Source organism: Oryctolagus cuniculus, chromosome 13 (genome assembly GCF_964237555.1).
Source record: "Oryctolagus cuniculus chromosome 13, mOryCun1.1, whole genome shotgun sequence".
Taxonomy (NCBI): Eukaryota; Metazoa; Chordata; class Mammalia; order Lagomorpha; family Leporidae; genus Oryctolagus; species Oryctolagus cuniculus.
The window spans coordinates 19,751,416-19,771,458 of NC_091444.1; the positions used below are offsets into that span (position 1 = coordinate 19,751,416).

The 20,043-nt window shown below is 56.3% G+C and overlaps 1 protein-coding gene across 30 annotated transcripts in view; it reads right to left on the minus strand.

Moving 5' to 3' along the window:
* The window catches only part of PLEKHA6 (pleckstrin homology domain containing A6), a 146,026-nt gene that overhangs the window by 61,209 nt on the left and 64,774 nt on the right, over positions 1-20,043 (minus strand). For 2 of the 30 annotated variants that reach the window (XM_070055151.1, XM_051821186.2), the window contains exon 1: positions 9,073-9,200. The exons of 25 other annotated variants lie outside the window; for them this stretch is intronic. The gene's annotated coding sequence lies outside the window, so the exon portion shown is untranslated. Of the gene's footprint in view, positions 1-2,328; positions 2,411-3,662; positions 3,956-9,072; positions 9,201-20,043 lie in introns of those variants that run through there. 3 more of the 30 variants (XM_070055146.1, XM_051821181.2, XM_070055149.1) reach the window with 3 other exon arrangements.

Consider the following 20,043-nt stretch of genomic DNA (forward strand, 5'->3'; position numbering starts at 1 on the left):
TCCGCCTGCGGTGCCGGCACCCCAGGTTCTAGTCCCAGTCGGGGCCCCAGGTTCTAGTCCCGGTCGAGGTGCCGGATTCTGTCCTGGTTGCTCCTCTTCCAGGCCAGCTCTCTGCTGTGGCCCGGGAAGGCAGTGGAGGATGGCCCAAGGGCTTGGGTCCTGCACCCACATGGGAGACCAGGAGGAAGCACCTGGCTCCTGGCTTCAATCGGCACAGCACGCCGGCCGTGGCGACCATTTGGGGGGTGAACCAACAGAAGGAAGACCTTTCTGTCTCTCTCTCTAACTCTGCCTGTCAAAAAAAAAAAAAAAAAAAAAAAAAAAAAAGAGATCGAGAGAGAGCAGGGGACAGGAGCAAGGAAGAAGGAGTCTCCCAGGGCAGGGAGAGGGCAGCACAGCCTAGAGTTCCCGTGGCTCCTCACCTGCCCAGGGGGACCCACCTGTCCCGCCCCACAGGGAGGGCCCTAGACCAGGAGGATTGTGGGAAAGTTTGAACAGCTCCTTTCTCCAGGAGGGAGCTTGCAGGGGCTGGAGGGCAGCCCACAGGCAGGACCCAGGCAGCACAGGCTGGGACCCCGGCCAGAAACCCACCATGCCTGGCCGAGCCCTTGCTGCCTTCCCTGTGGTGGCCCGCGACAGCCCTTCCTGAGCCACACTGACACCCCAGGGAGGAAAGGCAGGACCTGGCCGGGGACCAGGAGAGCCTGTGAGAAGCTGTCACATGACAGCAGAGGCCGGACAGTGTGAGGACCCCCCTGAGAGACAGCGTGAGACCAGCGGCCTCCCAGGGAGCAGTCTTGGGAACTGACCGATGCAGAGCCAGTCTGCCTGTCTGGGTCTCAGTTTCTCCGGCTGTCACATGGAGCAATGCCAGCTGACTAGGAGGATTAAGTGATATCACAGACCTAGAGCCCCTAGGAGATACCTGGCACACAGTAGGTGCTCCGTTAGGTGGCTGATGTTATTAACCAAACAAGGGAACAAAACAGGCAGCACCATCCCAACCGCACATCCAAGTCGGCAGGCCCCGGTCACGTGTGTGGCTCATATTTTATTTAACTCAAATTAAATCAAAACAAAATTGCAGTCCCTTAGACATGCTAGCCACACTTCACTGTAGTGAATGTAGTAGTATGGTCCATTATGGAAAGTTCTGGGCTGGGTGTTCTCTGAGCCACCTTCCAGTTCTCATTCTTGGGGATTCTACAACACAAATTCTAAATTCCAAGCCAGTTCATCCTTCCATGGACAGGGGCTCCACGTCCTTAAGAAACTCAAGTTCTCTTACAGTTCCAAGCTAGACCAAAAACACAGGAACACCTGCTGCCCACAACAGGAACTAAACAGTCAAAGGATACATTTCAAAGTGCAATCAGAATTAACGCGGATAGTCCATGGGTTTTAAGCCTCACATCCTGAGACTCCACTCCAGGGTTTGTGAATGCTGTTAAAGCCCTACTGGGTGCAGGATCAGTGGGAGACGTTTGGAAACAGTGTGCAGCAGCTGGGGGGGGGGGGGATGGACAAGGGAAGAGAGCTGGGTAGGCATCTAGGAGGTCAGGGACTTGTCCCTGCACCTGCCTTCCTGTCCTGCTTGGACCGGGTGACCTCTGGCTGCGGCTGAAGGAGGAGGAAGAAAGAGGGCCGTCTTTCCGAGTGGGGCCAGAGGAGCAGAGTTCTCCCTTCCCGCGCCTCCCCTGTCCCCACCTCAGCAGCTACCCAGACCTGGAGCCTGTGGTGCCCACAAGGAAGCAACCTGCTCCTACACCAGCCACACATGACGCAGGTGCCAGCGAGTGCCCAAGGGCCACAGCAGCTCCCAGAGGGGAAGGAAGATCTCAGAGGACAGGACTAGGCACTCCCGGGCCCAGAACACCTGCTGGCTACCATCCAAGTAAGGGAGGGAGACAGCCCAGGAAGGGAGGGAGGTGATCGATAAGGGACAGCGCTGCCCCCACCCCGTCCCAGTGCCATGCAGTGCCCCTGGAGGAAGGCTGGGCAGGGAAGCCGAGGAGGAGGAGGAACCGAAGGCCTTGGTTGGGGGTGGGGGGACGGTGCTGTGTGGGTTCCGGCCAGCCCAGAAGCCAGCCTTGCTAGGCGACACCTGAGTAGCAGGTGAGTGTGTTACAGCTGCTGGAGCATCCGAGCTGCTCTCCTGCTGCCAGGACTTCGGCCCAGGGCTGGCCACAGGAGTAGCTGCCTCAGCTGGTGCAGGACCCAGTGCAGAATAAAGACGCCAAACTTGCTGAGACAGCAAAGCACCAAACCAAGCGTGGGGCCGTCTGAGCACGGGGGCAACTGCAGGGGTTGAACCCCCATGAAGCCCACCTGCCTGGGAACAGCAGTTCCTGTGCAAGTCTTCCCCAGGAGCGCAAGGATGGAGCTGGCTGGTCCCCTGCGCAGGTGACTCCTAGCAGAGGGAAGAACAAAACAAGTTTTGCTCCTCTCCTGTCCTCTACTTCCCCCTCTTTCTTGGCCTCAAATGCCCAGAAACTTGGCTGCTCCAGCCATGGCCCTGCTGGGCCTAGTGGCTGGCACCTGCTCCTTATTGTGCCTGGTTTCTGTTTGCCTATCTGCAGCCCAGTCAGAGAAAGTTGCACACAGTGGAAAGCCATAGGCAGAGTTACCTTCTCTCAAATCTGCCCTCAAGACTGGCCCCAAAGCACTCTGTTCTCACCCAACAACCCCCCTACCCCACCCGGCCCAGGGCCAGAATCCCTGCCTAGGACCCGCCTAACATCACCATGAAGTCATCTTCCCTCCCAGGACAGAGGCAGGGGAACAAAAGGGGCCTGGCGGGGCCAGGGGTGGGCAGTGTCATCTCTCCTTGTCTGATCACATGTGCACACACACAGACAGGATCAGCTGAGAAGTCCGTGTGGCCACCTGCTCCCCCAAGCCACTCCCGCCCACACTCCCTGCGCAAGCCTGGCGAGCCAGGAGCAGGTGCCTAGGTCAAAGGTCACCAGTGTTTTGGAGAGCAAGGGGAGGAGGGACCTCGAGGGACCAGAAGGGGAGGTTGAGGGATGATGACAACAGAAATCTCAACACAAAAAGACTGGCGCCCTCTCTTCCTGGCCTTGAGTTTTATTCCCAAATGACAATTCTCTTCCTAAGGAAGGATCGCCTGCACCCCAGCCCACTGGTTTGGTCCTGCCCTGCACCTGCTCGGAGGCATGAAAAGGGCAAGAGATAAGAGTACAGCCACCCCTGCTCCTGTGGCTGTGTCCCCTCTGCCTGCCTGCCTGCCATGGCCTGGTCCCAGGAAACCGGCCTACAAGAGCGGGCGACGCTGCCGCAGCGGCTCCTGCCCGAACCCCTCTCTGGAGACAATGGCTCAGAGAGAGGGCAGAGCGGCGGCTCTGTGTGCAGGGTGGCCACACAGCACCATTGTCTGGGGATCAGGACAGACAATGGTGTCTACGGCCGGAGCCCGGCAGCTGGACCTCACCCCTTGGATTAAAGCAACCCCCGAGATTTCCTGCTAATAAACAGGATAAACAAGACAGCCACTGCAACTTGGCCCCAGGCTGAGGATCTGTATCTGGTGGTTAACAAAAGCAGGCTGCAGCTGGGAAGATGGACCCAGCCGGGGCTGGAGCCCCCGCCTGTTCCACGGGAGCCACCCAGACAACATGCAGCCCAGAGGACCACCTACTCACCGGCTCTGCTCTGCCTTGGGTCCCCTGAGCTGCCTCCAGCCCGGCCTCCTTCCACACTCAGGAACGGGGAAGCAGCGCCTTCCCTTTAACACTGGCCAGGTCCCCGTGGGCAGCAATCATTAACAGCCGCACATGCTGACTGGCCTTAACCCCTTCGGCGCTGGGTTGCCTCACTGGTGGACGGACAGCTGGGCCTCCTTCACCCAGCCCCGAGGAGGTGGCGATTCCCACCTCGATGCCAGCCACCTGAGCAAAGCCACTGCCTCCCATGTGCAGAGGGACAGCCCTCTAGTCCCCCCAGCCTGATTGGCCCACACGCACAACCTGAGGCTCTCGGCTCTGGCACGACGCCCAATTGGATGAGCCCGTATTATGAAATATGTGCCTGTTGGGCCAATAGAGGTGCAGGGATCTGGGGGAGGGAAGATATTTTTATTTATTCCTGGAGGAAGGCGAGCAGACAAAGGTAGCCACGGCATCCCCAGCCCTGGGACGGAAGCAGTGGGATGGCTACCTCAGACCCACCTGCCCGGGGCAGCGCCTGAGCCCTGCTAGCTGGCTGGCTAGGAGAACCCTGTGCCTTAACATCTGCAGAATTTGGAGAGCGGAACTAGGCATTGTAGCAGAGAACCAAGAAGCGAGACACGTGGACGGGCAAACACTCGCTTGCTTTTGCACAAACCATGCAACCACAGGTATTCTTTCCACTTCAAAGACCCAGACGTCATCTTTGCGTCTTGGGAGGATGCATGCGAAAGGGGGGCACGAGTGAGCAGAGACCAATGCCCTCCTTATCCCTGTAAAAACAGGCAGCTGATCTGCGAGGACCTAAATCCAGTACAAAAGTACCTCCCTGTAGGACACATGCAAATCTATGCAGATACATGCAAATGAGCAGCACCAGACCATCCAGGCAGGGTTTTTCTGGTTTGAAGAAGAAACCTGCAATCCCCAAGCCTTGTAGCAGGGCATCTCACTAGAGCAGGAGGAGGTCAGAGGCCAGATATTTACTGGGCATTGCTACCTGCAGAGCAGAGTACCTTTACGTACCGTGTGACAGACAGGTGGGGAGAAGGCCCCTCTCTGCACAGTGCCCACCCTCTTCTCCAGTTAAGCCCCGGATGCCCAGGCTGTCCCACCTCATGCCAGCCTGGGCTTGAGCTGGCACCTCCTCCTTATCAGTCCGGGTTCCTGTTTGCCTATCAGGAGGCAGCCACTGTGGCTCAGGACCCTGCTTTAACCCAGCCAGGGGGGCCTTATCTTATCTCCTGGGCTGCCTTCCCAGGGCCTGGTGGATGGTGGCCCCGGATTCTTAAAGGAGCTGTACTCCATTCCCCCTCAACACCAGAGATCAGGGAGCGAGGAAGTGTTCACATTCTCTCTTTAAAAAAAAAAAAAAAAAAAAAAGATTTATTTATTTACTCAAAAGTCAGTTACACAGAGAGAGGAGAGGCAGAGAGAGAGAGAGGGGTCTTCTATCCGCTGGTTCATTCCCTAGATGGCCAGGAGCCTCTTCCAGGTCTCCCACACTGGTGCAGGGGCTCAAGGACTTGGGCCATCTTCCACTGCTTTCCCAGGCCATAGCAGAGAGCTGTATCAGAAGAGGAGCAGCTGGGACTCGAACCAGAGCCCATATGGGATACCGGCGCTTCAGGCCACAGTGCCGGGCCCTCTCTCTCTCTCTCTTTTTTTAAAAAATCTATTTCTCTACTTAAAAGGTGGAGTGACAGAGACAGAAGGAAAGATAGGAAAAACATCTTCCATCTGCGGCTCAACTTCCCTAATAGCTGCAAAAGCAGGGGCAGGGCCCAGCCAAAGCCAGAGAGAGGTCCAGAACTCCACCTGGGTCTCCCACGTGGGTGCAGGGGCCCAAGCACCGGGCCGTCTTCCACTGCTCCCCCAGGCACGTTAGCAGGGAGCTGCATTGCAGCTGGGACCTGAACCAGCAGCCTGAGATGGGATGTTGGCATCAGAGGCATCCACTTAACCCGCTGGACCACACCTGCCCTGATCAGGGTGTTGCACCTGTGCGGGGTTAGAGTTCACCAGGCCACCCCACCTGTGCATCCCTGATGGCCACGACTGCGGCAGGGCTGCCACCAGAACAAGCCACTGACTCAGGACAGGGAAAGGTGCAGAGGGTGCCGTGCGCCACTGTAGACGTTTATCACACCATGCAAACCCTGTGTCTTGGTCTTTCCAAGTTCTGCCTATTGAATGTTAGAAGGGGGAAGGAAAGTCCAGGATAAAAACTCAGTCATATTTCTGTATAATAACAATAAGCAACGAAAATCCGAAACTTTAAAAAAACCACTCAGTGTAAAAATATGAAATATTTAGAGATAAAAATTTGCCAAAAGATGTGCAAGATCTCATCACTGAAAACTAAAAAGCATCACTAAGACGTTCAGTAAGATCTAAATAAAGAAGAAATGCCATTCCCACGGATCAGAAGACAACGTTAGCGAGAGGTCAATTCTCCTGATATTTTTCCGGATTCAGCACAATTCTCATCAAAATCCCAGGAGGTTCTTTGTAAAAACTGACAATTTTAAATCCACATGGGGGCCAGCACTGTGGCACAGGGGGTTAAAGCTCCAGCCTGCAGCAGTGGCATCCCATATGGACGCCAGTTCACATCCCAACTGCTCCACTTCTGATCCAGATCCCTGCTAATGCACCTGGGAGAGCAGTGAAAGATGGCCAAGACCTTGGGCCCCTGCCCCCACGTGGGAGACCTGGAGGAAGCTCCTGGCTCCTGGCTTCGGATCGGCACAGCTCTGGCCACTGTGGCCATCTGGGGAGTGAACCAGCAGATAGAAGACCTCTCTCTTTGTCTCTTTGTCTCTTTGTCTCTCTGTCTCTACTTCTCTCTGTAACTCTTTCAAATAAGTAAAATAAATCTTTAAAAAAATAAAATTCACCTGGAAGTTCAACGGATTTAGGATAAAAAGACAATAAATTTGGGGGATTTAAGACTCTCTGACTCCAAGACTTATCATGAGGGGTGGGTGATGTGGCTGCAGTGCGTCCAGCCGCGGCTTGGGACACCCGCAGCCCGGAGCGGGGTTTCTGGGACGGAGCCTGCACTTCTGTTCCAGCTGCCTGCCAGTGTTCACCGTCAGAGGCCGCAGACGATGACCCAAGTCCCTGGATTCCTGCCACCCACGTGGGAGACCTGGATGGAGTTCCTGGCTCCTGGCCTCCACTGGCCCAGCCCCCACTGCTGCCGGAAGTTGGGGAGTGAACCAGCAGGTTGAAGATCTCTGTCAGTCTGCTTTTTAAAAAACTAACTGCATAAGGTGTACAAGACAATGTGGTATTGGCATAAAGATACACGTGAAGACACACAGTTCAGGAATAAGCACTCCTATTTGGTCCACCGGCTTTTGACAAAGGTAAACAGGTGACTTGTGGGGGTGGGGGTGAGGGGAGTTAGTTTTTTCAAAATGCGGTGCTAGGAAAAAGTTGGAGATCCATATGCCAAAAACAAGCAAGCAAACTGAAAAAGAACCTGGACCCTGCTATTAAAAAATTAACTCCAAAGGACTCGCAGGGGTGGACATTTGGGCCAACAGTCGAGATGATACTCGGGATGCCCGCGTCCTATCCTGGAGCACCTGGGCTTCAGTCTCGCCTCCACTTCTGGTCCCGCACACCCTGAGAGACGGCAAGCGATGACCCAAGCACTCGCGTCCCTGCCGTCCATGAGGGAGACCCAGACCGAGTTCTCGGCTCCTGGCTCCAGCCTGGCCCAGCCCTGGCTGTTGCAGGTATTCGGGGAGCAAACCGGCAGAGGAAAGATCTATCTCTGTCTCTCTGCTTCTCGACAAATGAAAAAAACTCTTTTTTAATGGTCCACAGATTTAAATGTAAGAGCTCACACTGCAAGATTTCTGAGAAAATCTTAATGACTTTGGTTTGGCCAAGATGTCTAAAATAGACACAGAATGCACGAACTAGAAAAAATCAACTAAACTGAGCCTCATCAAAATAAAAAAAAACTTTGTTCTTCAAAACACAGTTATAAAAATGAATGATAAGCCATAAGCTAGGAGAAATATTTGCAAAACGTATAACTGACTTAGAACTATCGGGAACACATGAAGAGCTTTCACAACTTCACAGGAACACAACACGACCAGGAGACACACAGCTGTCACAGGACCTCCTGAGTCACCAGGGAAACACAAACTGAAACCACCACAAGATCACTGCACCCCCACGGCAACAGCTAAAATTAAAAGACCGACCACAGCAAGTGCTGGCAGAGAAGTACAGTCCTGACCTGCTGTCACTAAGAACATAAGTGGCACAGCCACGCTGGAGAACAGTTACACACATCATGGCGTAACAGGTTAAGCCACCGCCTGCAGCATCGGCATCCCATGTGGGCACTGGTTGGAGACCTGGCTGCTCCACTTCCAATCCAGCTCCCTGCTAACGTGCCTGGGAAAGCAGTGGAAGGACAAGTTATATATATCCACCGTGCAACCCACCGATTCAGTTGCTAGGTTTTTACCCCAAAGAAATGAAAGCTTATGTCCACACAAAGACTTGTACACAGCTGTTCACAGCAGATCTGTGCCAGCCGCAAACTGAATAGCCCCAGTGTCCATGAACATGGGACGACCATACATTTCCCATCCACACCACAGAGTAAGACCCAGCAGTGAAAGGAGACAAATCATCAATGCGTGCAACATTGAATGAATACAGAATAACTAAGCCAGACCTCCTCCCCCAGCCCCCCCGTAAAGGCACACACTGTATGATTCTATTGTACGGATTCTAAAACACGCACGCTAATCCACCGTGACAGAAAGCAGGCTGCTGGTTGCCTGGGGACGGGGTGGAGGGCAGTTACAGGGGCAGGCGGTCTGGGCCAGTTCTGGAGATTGTTCTCTTCATTGCGGGTACAATTTCACAAGGCATACTGCGTCTGACTTTTCAAATAGACCCGTTTTATCAATGATACTGTAATAAAGATATTAAAACAGAAATGCCTTCAGTTGAGACATTAAAAAAAAAAAAAGTCCCAGCTACAACTCCCGGGAGCACCCATTGTGCCTCACTGGTTGGATGGGCTGGGCATGGGCTGAGGTTTTCTCGGCTTCCAGAGAGGCTGCGTGGAGGCAGAGGTGAGGCTGATCTGAACATGGGGCAAACATCAAGCAAACCCTGGACAGTTCCCAGTTCCCATCACTGCTGCATGTGACGCCGTGTGGTCTCAGCAGGCACGCAGAGCAAACATCAGCGCCCTCGCTTCACCAAAACCCAACCCAACCAACAACCACCCCCCTGCCCCGGCTCCAAACGGTCAAGGGTCTTGGAGAAGACGGCCTCAGGGCAGTCCTGCTACCACAGGACCGGTCCCCAGCATGGCTGACGCCACGCCTGTGTCACTCACCACGGCCCCGCCCTGTGAGGACCAGCAGCCTGGGGACCTGGAACAGCACCCCAGGGACTCCAGGAATGGACGACACAGCGGACAACAGGAGCGGCTGAGGGTCCACCAGGGAGGGACCCAGGCCCTCTCGGGTCACAGGCTTGGTGAAGGGGTGGGGGGCGGGAAGCCAAGGAAACACCACTCCCAGGCGGAAGTCTGGTGGGTGTGGAAGCAGCTGGAAGCTGTTAGAGCGGTCCTGGCCAGAGAGAGGCCAGAGCGAGCCTGGGCTGTGCTCCAGGCCTCTGTCCCCACCCTCCCTCCTCCTCTCCTGAGCCAGCCACTGGCTGGGAACCCCACCTCTCTTTCTCCCTCGTTCTGAGGATGGGGCGATGGCGAGGTGGGGGAACCCACCCTGCAGGGTGCACGGAGGACTTTGGAAAGTTCAGAGCAAAATGGAATTAAAAGATAAGGTTATGCTGGTGCTAAACGTTCTTTGAAAGCCGCGTATGTTTTTTGTCTTAACTCACATTTTCCATGAACTTTCTGAAGGTTTTACCTCGTGTAAGGGGCACCAAAGACTCGGTAATCCAGATTTATATTTTAATGTAATGTGGTTTTTTTAAATAAAAATTAAGGCAAAAAAATCAATAAATGAAATACAAATATTTAACATTGTTTAAGGGCAGAGAGACAGAGAGAACTCCCATCCCCTGGTTCACTCCCCAAATGCCCACAAAGGGTGGGGCTGGGCCACAGGGGAGCTCAATCCAGGTCTCCCACGTGGGTGGCAGGGATCCAACTGCTGGAGCTACCACCTGCCGCCTCCCAGGGTGCACGTTATCAGGAAGTAGATGTGGGAGCGGAGCCAGGACCTGAACCCACGGACCCCCAACTGCTAGGGCAAACACCACTCTGATATTTGAAATAAAGAGTCGGTGTTCCTGACTTTGCCTTTTGCCTCAGGCTCCAGCGTGGCTTGGGGTGGAACTGTGATTGACCCCGTCTACTTAAGATGATGGTATTTTGTTCTTTATGATACGTTGCATTCATGTTGATCTTTCTGAAGAGGGAGGCACTTGGCCTAGTGGTTTATACATTGGCTGAGACGCCCATGTCCATACTGGAGCACCTGGGCTCGGGCCCAGCTCCACCTCCCGACCCCAGCTTCCTGCAGACTTGGGGGGCAGCAGTGTTGGCTCCAGTAATTGCGTTCCTGCCACCCACGTGGGAGATCTGGATTTCATTCCCAGCATCTGGGGAGCGAACCAACAGAAAGGATGTGTCTCACTAAATAATAATAATGATGATGCAATGCAATTTTTTAAATACTGCATTAAAATATTATTGATCTTAGGCCAGCGCCGCGGCTCACTAGGCTAATCCTCCACCTTGCGGCGCCGGCACACCGGGTTCTAGTCCCGGTCGGGGCACCGGATTCTGTCCCGGTTGCTCCTCTTCCAGGCCAGCTCTCTGCTGTGGCCCGGGAGTGCAGTGGAGGATGGCCCAAGTGCTTGGGCCCTGCACCCCATGGGAGACCAGGAGAAGCACCTGGCTCCTGCCTTCGGATCAGCGAGGTGCGCCGGCCGTGGCAGCCATTGGAGGGTGAACCAACAGCAAAGGAAGACCTTTCTCTCTGTCTCTCTCTCTCACTGTCCACTCTGCCTGTCAAAAAATAAAAATAAAATATTATTGATCTTGATTACTGAGCTTTTGGGCGTCATCTTAAGTTTGCCACTTCAGGAAGGTGCTTCCACGGCTGCATCTAGTCACCCTGGCCAGGGGTGAGGCTGTGGAGGTGTCGGGGGGCACAGAGAAACTGGCCCAGGCCCAGAAAGGCCACGAGAGGGCTCTGCAAACCTCAGAAGTTGTCAGTGCACAAGTGAGCAGGCTGAGGAAGTCATCTTGTGTCAACAGTGAGCAGCCTGACTCCTAGCCCAGACTGCATTTTAGATAACAGAACTGCAAGAATGCTAAGTTTCCTGCATTTGTTAATTATTTGTTAATTGTAACTGAGTTATGCAAGAGAATGTCCTTGTTTTTAAAGGGGGGGGGGTGGTGGTGGAGAACCTGGGACCAGCGGGTAGGAGCTGCCTGACAGCTACACAAAGCCAAACGCCCCCTCTCTCCAGCCGTGTCCCCTCCAACTCGACAGCGGGAACAGCAAGGGCAGGGTCTTGTCCGGAAGGCTCGGCATTCAGAGGGCTGTCAGGACACTCTTCTTCTGAGAGATTCAGCCCTGCATTTCCCAAACCACTGCCCACCCTCCCCAGGAACACCAGGGGAGGGGCACACAGCGGGCAGGAAGCTCACACCCCGGGGCATGACGGCACAACGCAGCTCGCTCCCGCTCACCCTCCAGAGGCAGGCCCTGCTGCTCCGGCCCAGAAGGCCCGGGGAACTGGCCCGGGCTGCACAGCCAGGAAGAGAGAGAACCGGGATCAGAGCCCAAGGCGCAGTCCCAGAGTGCCTCTCTTCCTGCTTGATGTCAGTTGTGCAACCTCAAATTCCCTTCCCATGGGGCATCCTACAAGCCAATCCCTCTCTCTATTTGCTCTGAGTTGAATCTGCCTTTACCTTGAGATTTTTGCTCTGAAGGCAGACTGCCCCAGCTCGAGTCTTGACGCCAGCACTTACTACCTAGGGCACTGCGGCCGAGGGACTGAACCACCCAGAGATTCCACTCCCCCATCTGCACACAGCGGAGAATACGAGGACCTAACTCCTGGGCCTGCCTCAGGATGGATGAATCATACCAGCAGAGAATTTCAGAGGGTTCATCACACACGTTCAACAGATGCCAGTAACCACGGTTATCTGTCTGCACCTGCCTGTGAGTGGTCATCCCTAGGAGACAACGGCCCTGCCTGTGAGTGGTCATCCCTAGGAGACAACGGCCCAGTCTCAACTACAAAATCCAAGACTGTGAGGCAGGCATTGCAGCACCTGCAACACCAGCACCCCATATGGGCGCTGGTTCGAGTCCCAGCTGCTCCACTTCTGATCCAGCTCCCTGCTTATGCGCCTGGAAAAGCAGTGGAAGATGGCCCAAGTGTTTGGGCCCCAAACCCACCTGGGAGACCCAGATGGAGTTCTGGGCTCCTGGCTTCGGCCTGTTCCAGCTCTGGTGGTTATTGATATTTGAGGATTAGAAGAACAGCAGATGGAAGGACTCTATTTGCCTCTCAATAAATCATTAAATCATTTTTTAAAAATTCTTTGATACATAGAGATGGGTGCTTAGTAACTGTTCTGAACGGAGTCGGCCGCCCAGACGGCAGCTGGAGAGGCCTACGCCCAGGCTGAAAGGCCTTTGATGTGGTGCCCGATGGAGACCCCCCTCGCCCCCCGGCAACTAGAGCCTGAGGTACCAGCCCTGGAGAACCTGTCCCTGAGCACCTGGACCTGGGAGGTGGACTTCTTTCTCCGGTGTCATCTCTCACGTGGAGCAATGGCTGGGCAGGACGGATGGACTAAGAAGAGCCAAGTTCTAGTGCTTCCGCTGCACCCATCCAGCTGGGTCGCGCGGGCACAGGCTTGTTCCCCTGGAGCCCACTGGACGTGACAGAGGGACTCGCACTGCCCCCAAGTGAGAGGACCAAAGAGGCCACCGAGTCCTCGGGCTCTGGTTCTTGGGTAAAAGCTTCTCTCCAAAAGCAAATTTCTCATCTGAAACTCGCTCCCCATTGGCGAGGTTTATATCCAGATGGGAGGCCCAGTGGCCGGAGAAGAGGGAGGAGCAGGCCAGGTGTTAGGAGGAGCAGCTGGCCCAAGGTCAGTGGCATCGCACCAGATCTGGCCCGGAGGGTCTCCTGGGGGCAACTTCCTACCCACCAACAGCAACTTAGAAGCCGGAAATTCTGCACGCGCACATGTGAGAATGAGTGGTGTAGACGCTCCCAGGTAAGTGAGCACAGAGGAGAGGGCAGGGGGAGGGCAGGAAGCCGGGAGGAAGGTTGGGTGCGTATGTGTTGCTGCACACAGAGCAAGGCAGAGCCAGGTTTAGAGGGACACGAAATTTGTGTGACTGGGGGAGGAGAGGTTCTCATTAAGACAGACACCACTTGGACCGGCATTGTGACACAGGGAGTAATACTGCTGCCTGAGATGCTATGTGGGCATCCGATACGGGCACCAGCCAAGCCCTGGCGGATCCACTTCCAGTCCAGCTCTCTGCTGTGGCCTGGGAAAGCAGCAGAAGATGGCCCAAGTGCTTGGGCCCCTGCACCCACGTGGGAGACCAGGAGGAAGCTCTCAGACTGGCCCAGCTCCAGCTGTTGGAGCCATTTGGGGATCGAACCAGCGGATGGAAGGTCTGTCTAGCTCTGCCTTTCAAATAAATAAAATAAATCTTTAAGAGGAAAAAAAGACAAAGCAACACACATAAAATCACGTGTCAGATCAGGCCTTGGAGGGGTATCAGCCACAGGGGGACCGTGGGGCTGGGCTGCCGGCTGTGCAGTGGGCTCGAGCCCTGGGTGTTTCTACGCATGTGCATACACACACACACACACACACACACACACACGTTTCTACAAGGTCCCTGCCTCCACCCTACTTTGCTGTCACCCGGCAGTGCCCAGGGTCTCGGTGTCACAGTTCTAGCTCGTTTCTGGGGTCTGCTATTTCTCTGGCCTTGGAAGAAATGGGACCCTTCCCAGCACCTTTAGAATTCCGTCTCCTTTGGGTGGCTCTGAGTAGTCCCAGCTACCTGCACCCCAAGTTACAACTCACTCCAGGGGGGGAGCAGGGTGACCATGGAGGATCTCATGTCTCATCCAGGCTCTGCATCCATCGTTGGTGTCCAGGAGGCCAGGGAGGAGGCCAGGACGGGGGTTTGGCCCGAGGGCAGCAGAGAGCCTGGGGGACCTTGGCGGGGCTGAGGACAGGGGTGGAGGCTGGGGTCGGAGAAGGAAGGGAAGTTTACAGATCTGCAGGATAGAAAAGCTCGCAGAACGGTTGCGGGGGTGGGGGGTTGGTGCTGGATGGCCCTATGGGAAGCTAAGATTCCCAGGGGAGTGGCCGGTGAAGGCGTGTGGAGGCTCAGAGCTGGTGGCCAGCAAGCCAAGCAGCCTTGAGACAGACTGCCTGAGGGTGGCCAGGACTGAGGGCAGAAGACATCAGTTCGCCCCCTGCACTCTCCAAAGCCAATGTGGAGCCTGCTGCCTCCGAGCCTCACCATTCTCGGGGGTCAATGTGGCCCCCAGGTTGTCTTTAGGAAACACTTCCCCGGCAGCAGCTCCACGAGCTGGTGGTAAGAAGACCTCCACCCCCACCCCCACACCACCCCTAGTCAGCTGCAGCACCTGTTCCTTGTTCCCATGGCAACCAGCCTCCACTCATCCTGGTGAAAGCCACAGCCCAGGCCACTCCCCGACCTGAGCATCCGACCTCATGACCTCACGCTGCTGGGGTCCTCACCGTGGATGCAGGGGCCTGGATATTAAGAGTCCCACCCCTGCCTGACCTAGCGATGACCAGAGATGGCCGCTGCCCCCGAGTGCACTTAGAAACTAGGGGAGGAGCTGTTGACACCATGGCACAGACGACAGGCCATGTGGAGTGTTAAAAGCCCGGTGCATCGGGGGCAGATTGAATTAGCACCTCCAATGACCGTTTGTGCTTGTTGCTAATGAAGACCAGAGAGGCTCCCTAATTGAATACTCCCTATTGCAAGCCGCACATCACTCTCATCCTTGTGTGGGGTCCATCAATCTCACGGCCGGTCCTCGCTCAAGACAACGCCACAGCCAGGCCACGGGTGGGGAGGCAGGAAGCATGGAGCATTCTGTTGGCGCTGGGTGGGGGTCTCTCCCTAAACCCAGCGTGACCCCAGCCGTTCTTGGTTCTCCCAGCCCCCGCAAAGCCTGCTGGAGACACCTCGTAAGCCATGAAGTTGACTGAACTTGTGCCTCCTCTCCTCTGAGCTTTGAGCCCAATGGGACCCAGAAGTCAAGATATACAGAAGCAGCCGCCGCCATGATGCCTAGCAGATGAGCCGAACGCTCCTCCCTCACAGGGAAGCTGCAGAAGGCGGAGCTCCGCCCCCACCCTGACTCATTCCTGAAACAACACCATACCTCGGAGGGAAACGCAGGGCTCTGGGGGCAGACAGGGCTGGCCCGGAATCACAGCTCACTTATCAGCCGAGTGGCATCACCCACATTCCTGACCCTCTGGAGTCCTGGCTTCCTGGCCTGTAGAATGGGGGAGGGGGGACCTCCCTCCCACCCGGGGTCATCCCGGGAGGCCACACAGAGCCACAACCCTTTCACCACACTCCAAAATCCATAAACATCTAAAACCTAGGAGCTTTTTCCTAACTCAGCTGGCAGCAAAACCCAACCTGAATCGAACCTGGCAGAACAACACGACCTGAAAGGGCCCGGGGCTCTCCACCGGCCTGTGCTTCTCCCACCCAAGCGGCTCCCTAGGTCGTCTCACTGCAAAGACACGAATGGTGGACCGCGGAGCGGCTGCAGGCTCTGCTGGAGGGCCCACAGGACACGGGGAGCAGCCGCGCTGTGTTCCAACTCCACGGGCTGCAAAGGGAGCCTCAGAGGAAGAAGCCGCTTCTCCAGGCCCGTCCCAGGAGTTATCCAAGCTGAAGATGCTGCCGGCCATTCAAAGCGCTCGCCTTCTCACCAGCCTGGACATCTCTGGGCTCCCGCAGACTGAAGCCAGCTCCCTGGCACACAAGTTGGCACGGGGGAGGGGAGGGGACCCAGCGCACAGCCCAGGAGCCCACCAGAGCCTGCTGCTTGGCTCTCTGTAGGGAACTGGCAGAGGCAGTGCCTTGTAATTTGGTTGGACTTCAGGTATAGACACGCCTGAAGATTCCAGACGTGCCTCCCAGCTCCCCGGGCTGCCAGCCTCTCGCCACCCTCCCGCCACCCTCCTGCCTCATTCCACCGCCCACTCCCTCAAGGCATTCCCAGGGGGATCAGGACGGGGCCTGGGGGACACCAAGAGCAGGGCAACCCATGTTCACGGAGAGCTGGGCTGCAGGAAGGGGAAGGGCCGAGCGTGGGGGACGCTGGAGTCGGGCCCTGGAGTGAGAACAGCGCACACGGGGCAACAGGTTCAGCTTGTTCCTCCCAGTGCGGTCACATGGCCCCAGCAGGCTCTCCAGGCGGGAAGGCAGCCCTGGTCAGCGGCGGGGAACGAGGCTGGGCAGTTTCTCTTCTTGGAGCTCTTGGCTCTAGCCGTCCCTCTTAGGGACGTAGCATTCATTGTTCTGGATTCAGCGTCGGCAGCACAGTCAGGCGGACTTGTCAGTTCTCACCCTGGGTCTGCCGTCTGCAGAACACCCGGCTGGGTCCGCCACCCTGAGCCGCTGTCCACCCACATTCCATCGCTGAGCACCCGGCCTGCAGTTCCAGAGCGGCCAGCAGACACGCCTTCTCTTGGGGTGGCCAGGGCTACCCTAATGAGGCCTCGCTGTCCCACACCTGGAGAGCCAGGTGTGCGGAGAGAGAGAGACAGGACGCTGGCCGTTGGATGAGACTTCTTCTCATATGTGCGTCTGCCGCCCACAGGCAGGGAGCTTGGGCCATCTTCCATGCCTCCCAGGGTGCCTTAACAGAAAGCCGGACCGGAACTGGAGCAGTGGGGCTGGTGTTGCAGCATGGTAGGCTAAGCCTCCGCCTGCAGCCCCCGCATCCCATATGGGCACTGGTTTGAGACCCGGCTGCTCCTCTTCCAATCCAGCTCTCTGCTGTGGCCTAGGAAAGCAGTGGAAGATGACCCAAGTGGAAGACCTAGCAGAACTCCTGGCTCCCGGCTTCAGATTGGCCCAGGTCCAGCCATTGCGGCCATTTGGGGAGTGAACCAGCGGGTGGAAGCTCTCTCTCAGTAATTCTTTCAAATAAATAAGTGAATATTTTTTAAAAAGAAAGAAGGAAAAAGAAAAATCACCGAGTTCAATTTCCAGAGTGGTTTTCAACGGAGTTTTCCCTAAAAGCTTTCGCTCGTGCAAGTCCACAGAGATGTGCGCGCAGACCTCGCGTCTCACAGTCTGGCAGCTGGGACCTGCCTGGGGAGCCCCACTCGCTGGTCGCAATCCCAGGCCTGACTGCTCAGAAGGCAGAAGACTCGGGCAGGCACTCGGCTGCCTCCAGGAGCCTCAAATCCAGGGACGTTTCGGGTTGTATCTTGGGAGTGCTGGAGACCTCGCCATCTCCAGCGCTGGTGCCGTGGCTTCTGTCAATGCCGCCACCCTGACGGCCTAAGAACTGTTTCTGAGTGACTCATCCTCACACCAAGACTCCACATGTGAGGTTCACCTCCTCCTGCTCCCCAGAGCCAGCCCATAATCCCCTCTGTCTTTTCCAAGGACAGAAGAGGACCCCCATTGTTTCCAAAAGACCACTACGGGATAGGAACTGGCAAGGCCTAGGCCCAAAGCTTGGCAGATCCTTGCCCGCGGAGCACGGGCAGGAGGGAGAAGGAGCTCCTTCCCGGCCAGGGCCTCGTCCTGCAGGTGGGAACCTCCCCCAGCCCAAGAACAGGGAGGCCGAGGTCAGCCCGAGTCCCTGGTGTTCAAGGGTCCCAGGGAGACGGGCGCAGTGACAAAGTAGCCGGACATCTGCCCCCAAGGAGGCCTTCTCAGGGAGAGTCTCATCTGCTGAACAGGGCCCTGCCTGCAGGCAAGATTTTTGGATTTCATAAACGAAATCTGAGGAACCAATATAAGGTCGCCAACTTTTAATTTTGCCAAATAAGGACATTTTTAAAAACCGAACGACCATCTACCCTCTCCATCAGCTCATGAAAACAGTAAGAAAGCCGTAACTTGTAAGGATCTTAACCCATCTCCTGCCCCCAGAAGAACTCCTTTCGCTTTCTGAAAAAATTCAGTACATTTTCTCTCTTTCTCTCATTTTATCGCAGATAATCGCAGACCGCATTTTGGAGTCACAGGGCCAGATGCTCTGCAGATTAAGGGCAAGAGGGTAATTGTTGGGGATTCCGACCTCAGGGCACCGGCGCTGCGCCGATGTGGATGGGGACCGACCAACACACTTGTGCGCTCAAGTCCTCACTGACCCAAGCCTGGTGACTTTACAAACCCCGTGTCCTGTGAGCGCGCGCTCCTCACAGAATCTCCCACATCTGCAAGCCCCTCAGTGCAGATAGCATGGGGGCAGGCAGGTACCTGGCCTGGTGGCTAAGACACAGGCTGGGACGCCCCCCTTCCACGTCAGCATGCCGGGGTGCCCGCCCGCCTCCACTCCCCAAGTGCACACCCAGGGAGGAAGCAGTGGTGATTCAAGTACTTGGGTGCCTGTCACCCACATGGGAGACCTGGGCTGAGTTTCCAACTCCCAGCTTTGGCCCTGCCCAGGCCTGGCTGTTGCAGGCATTTGGGGAGTGAACCAGCAGATGGGAGCCCACTCTCTCTCTCTCTCTATGTGCGTGGACGTGTGTGTGTGTATACACACACCTGCATACACACACATAAACAATTGCAAATCTAACATTTAAAAATAATAATTCTGGAAAAGAGAGAAGCCAATCTGCCCCATGTCAGGAATTACTCGAGAGAAAGGGGCGGACAGAGAGCACAAAGCTAGCCTCGGAGCACGGGCAGGGACCCGCCCACACGTTGCACCTGCACACAGAGGAGCCCGAGAGATGGGACTGCCTCCCGGGGCAGTTTCCCCTCGGCCTCGCACAGATCATTGCTTCTTTCTCATTACTCTGACGGGGGAAGTACAGCGGATGAGGAGGCTGAGGGCTTGGGTGTTGATTCTAGTCCTTGCCTTTCTGCTCACCAACGGCGGCGGCACGTCGGGCCCCGGCTCCCTCACCTACATTGTGAGCATCGTATTCTCCCCGCATATGACAGAGGACGGCAGTTACACAGCGAGCCCCGGCGGGCAGGCCGGCTCCCCTGCATCTGATCGGGTGCAGCCCTGGCACCGGGCTTGGGAGTGGGGAGGGGCCTCTGAACAGCTGCTGCCCCGGGCCAGAACGGGAGCCGAAAGTGAACGGGCCCCGCCTCTGAGCTGGAAAGCACTGTGCCACCCAACAAAAGGAAACGGGGACCCCCACCATCAGCCAGGCACGGCAGAGATTCCAATGGAAGTGGACAGTAGCAGAAAATTTTTAAAAACTTTAAATGCGCACGGCTTCAAACACAACCAGCCTGTGCAGCTTGCTAATCACAGGAGCCTAACGAACGGCCATGTGACTGCCTCCCAAATTCAGCCGCACTGCGTGAGTTCTTGTGCTGAAAATCGGAGCTGCCCAGCCCACGACACCTCTCACACATCGATCCCGCTACACTCAGAAGTTCTCACCTATGCCAGGACCGTCTCCACCAAGAACATACAGCCCTGGCCGGCTGCAGCTTTGAGACTGTGTCTGAATCTGGGGGTCCCCGGCCCCCGCCCCTTCTTCCTTTCCAGCCAGCCCCTGCTCTGCCTCCAGCTCTCTCCACCACATTCCTCTTCCAGTGCAAATCTCAGCACCCCAGATCTGCTTCTAAAATCCACCTCCAGCCTCTTGCTGGGTCCCATTGTTCTGGCCCACCCATGGGTGCTGCCGGATCCCGCCTCATAGCTGGTGCCGCCCGCAGGGCTAGGGACTGTTCAGAGAGGTCCAGGCAGCCAGGCCAGGCTGCCCGCCCACCGCACCCATCAGAGGCAGTCCTCTGATGTCGCACCCAGTAACACAGGCACAGGGGCAACAGAGCAGCACCCAGACCACCTCCTCCTCGCCTCTTCAGCCAGGTTTCTGCTTCCAGGCAGAATGCCAGCCCCGCCCCCGCCCAGGACACCAGCCTCCCTCCCGTTTGCTTCTGAGGTTCTGAGAAGAAAGTGCTTCCGGGCTTGGCGCGCGTGGCTGGGATCCCTGGGGCTGGAGTGGGCACAGCGCACGTGGAGACCCGCTGACGTCCACCCCGGTTTCACCTGTGCGCCACCAGGCAGCTGCAGCGTTCACAGGCTTCCTGATCAGAAGCCACCCGGCACGGCTGCAAACCAGCAAGCC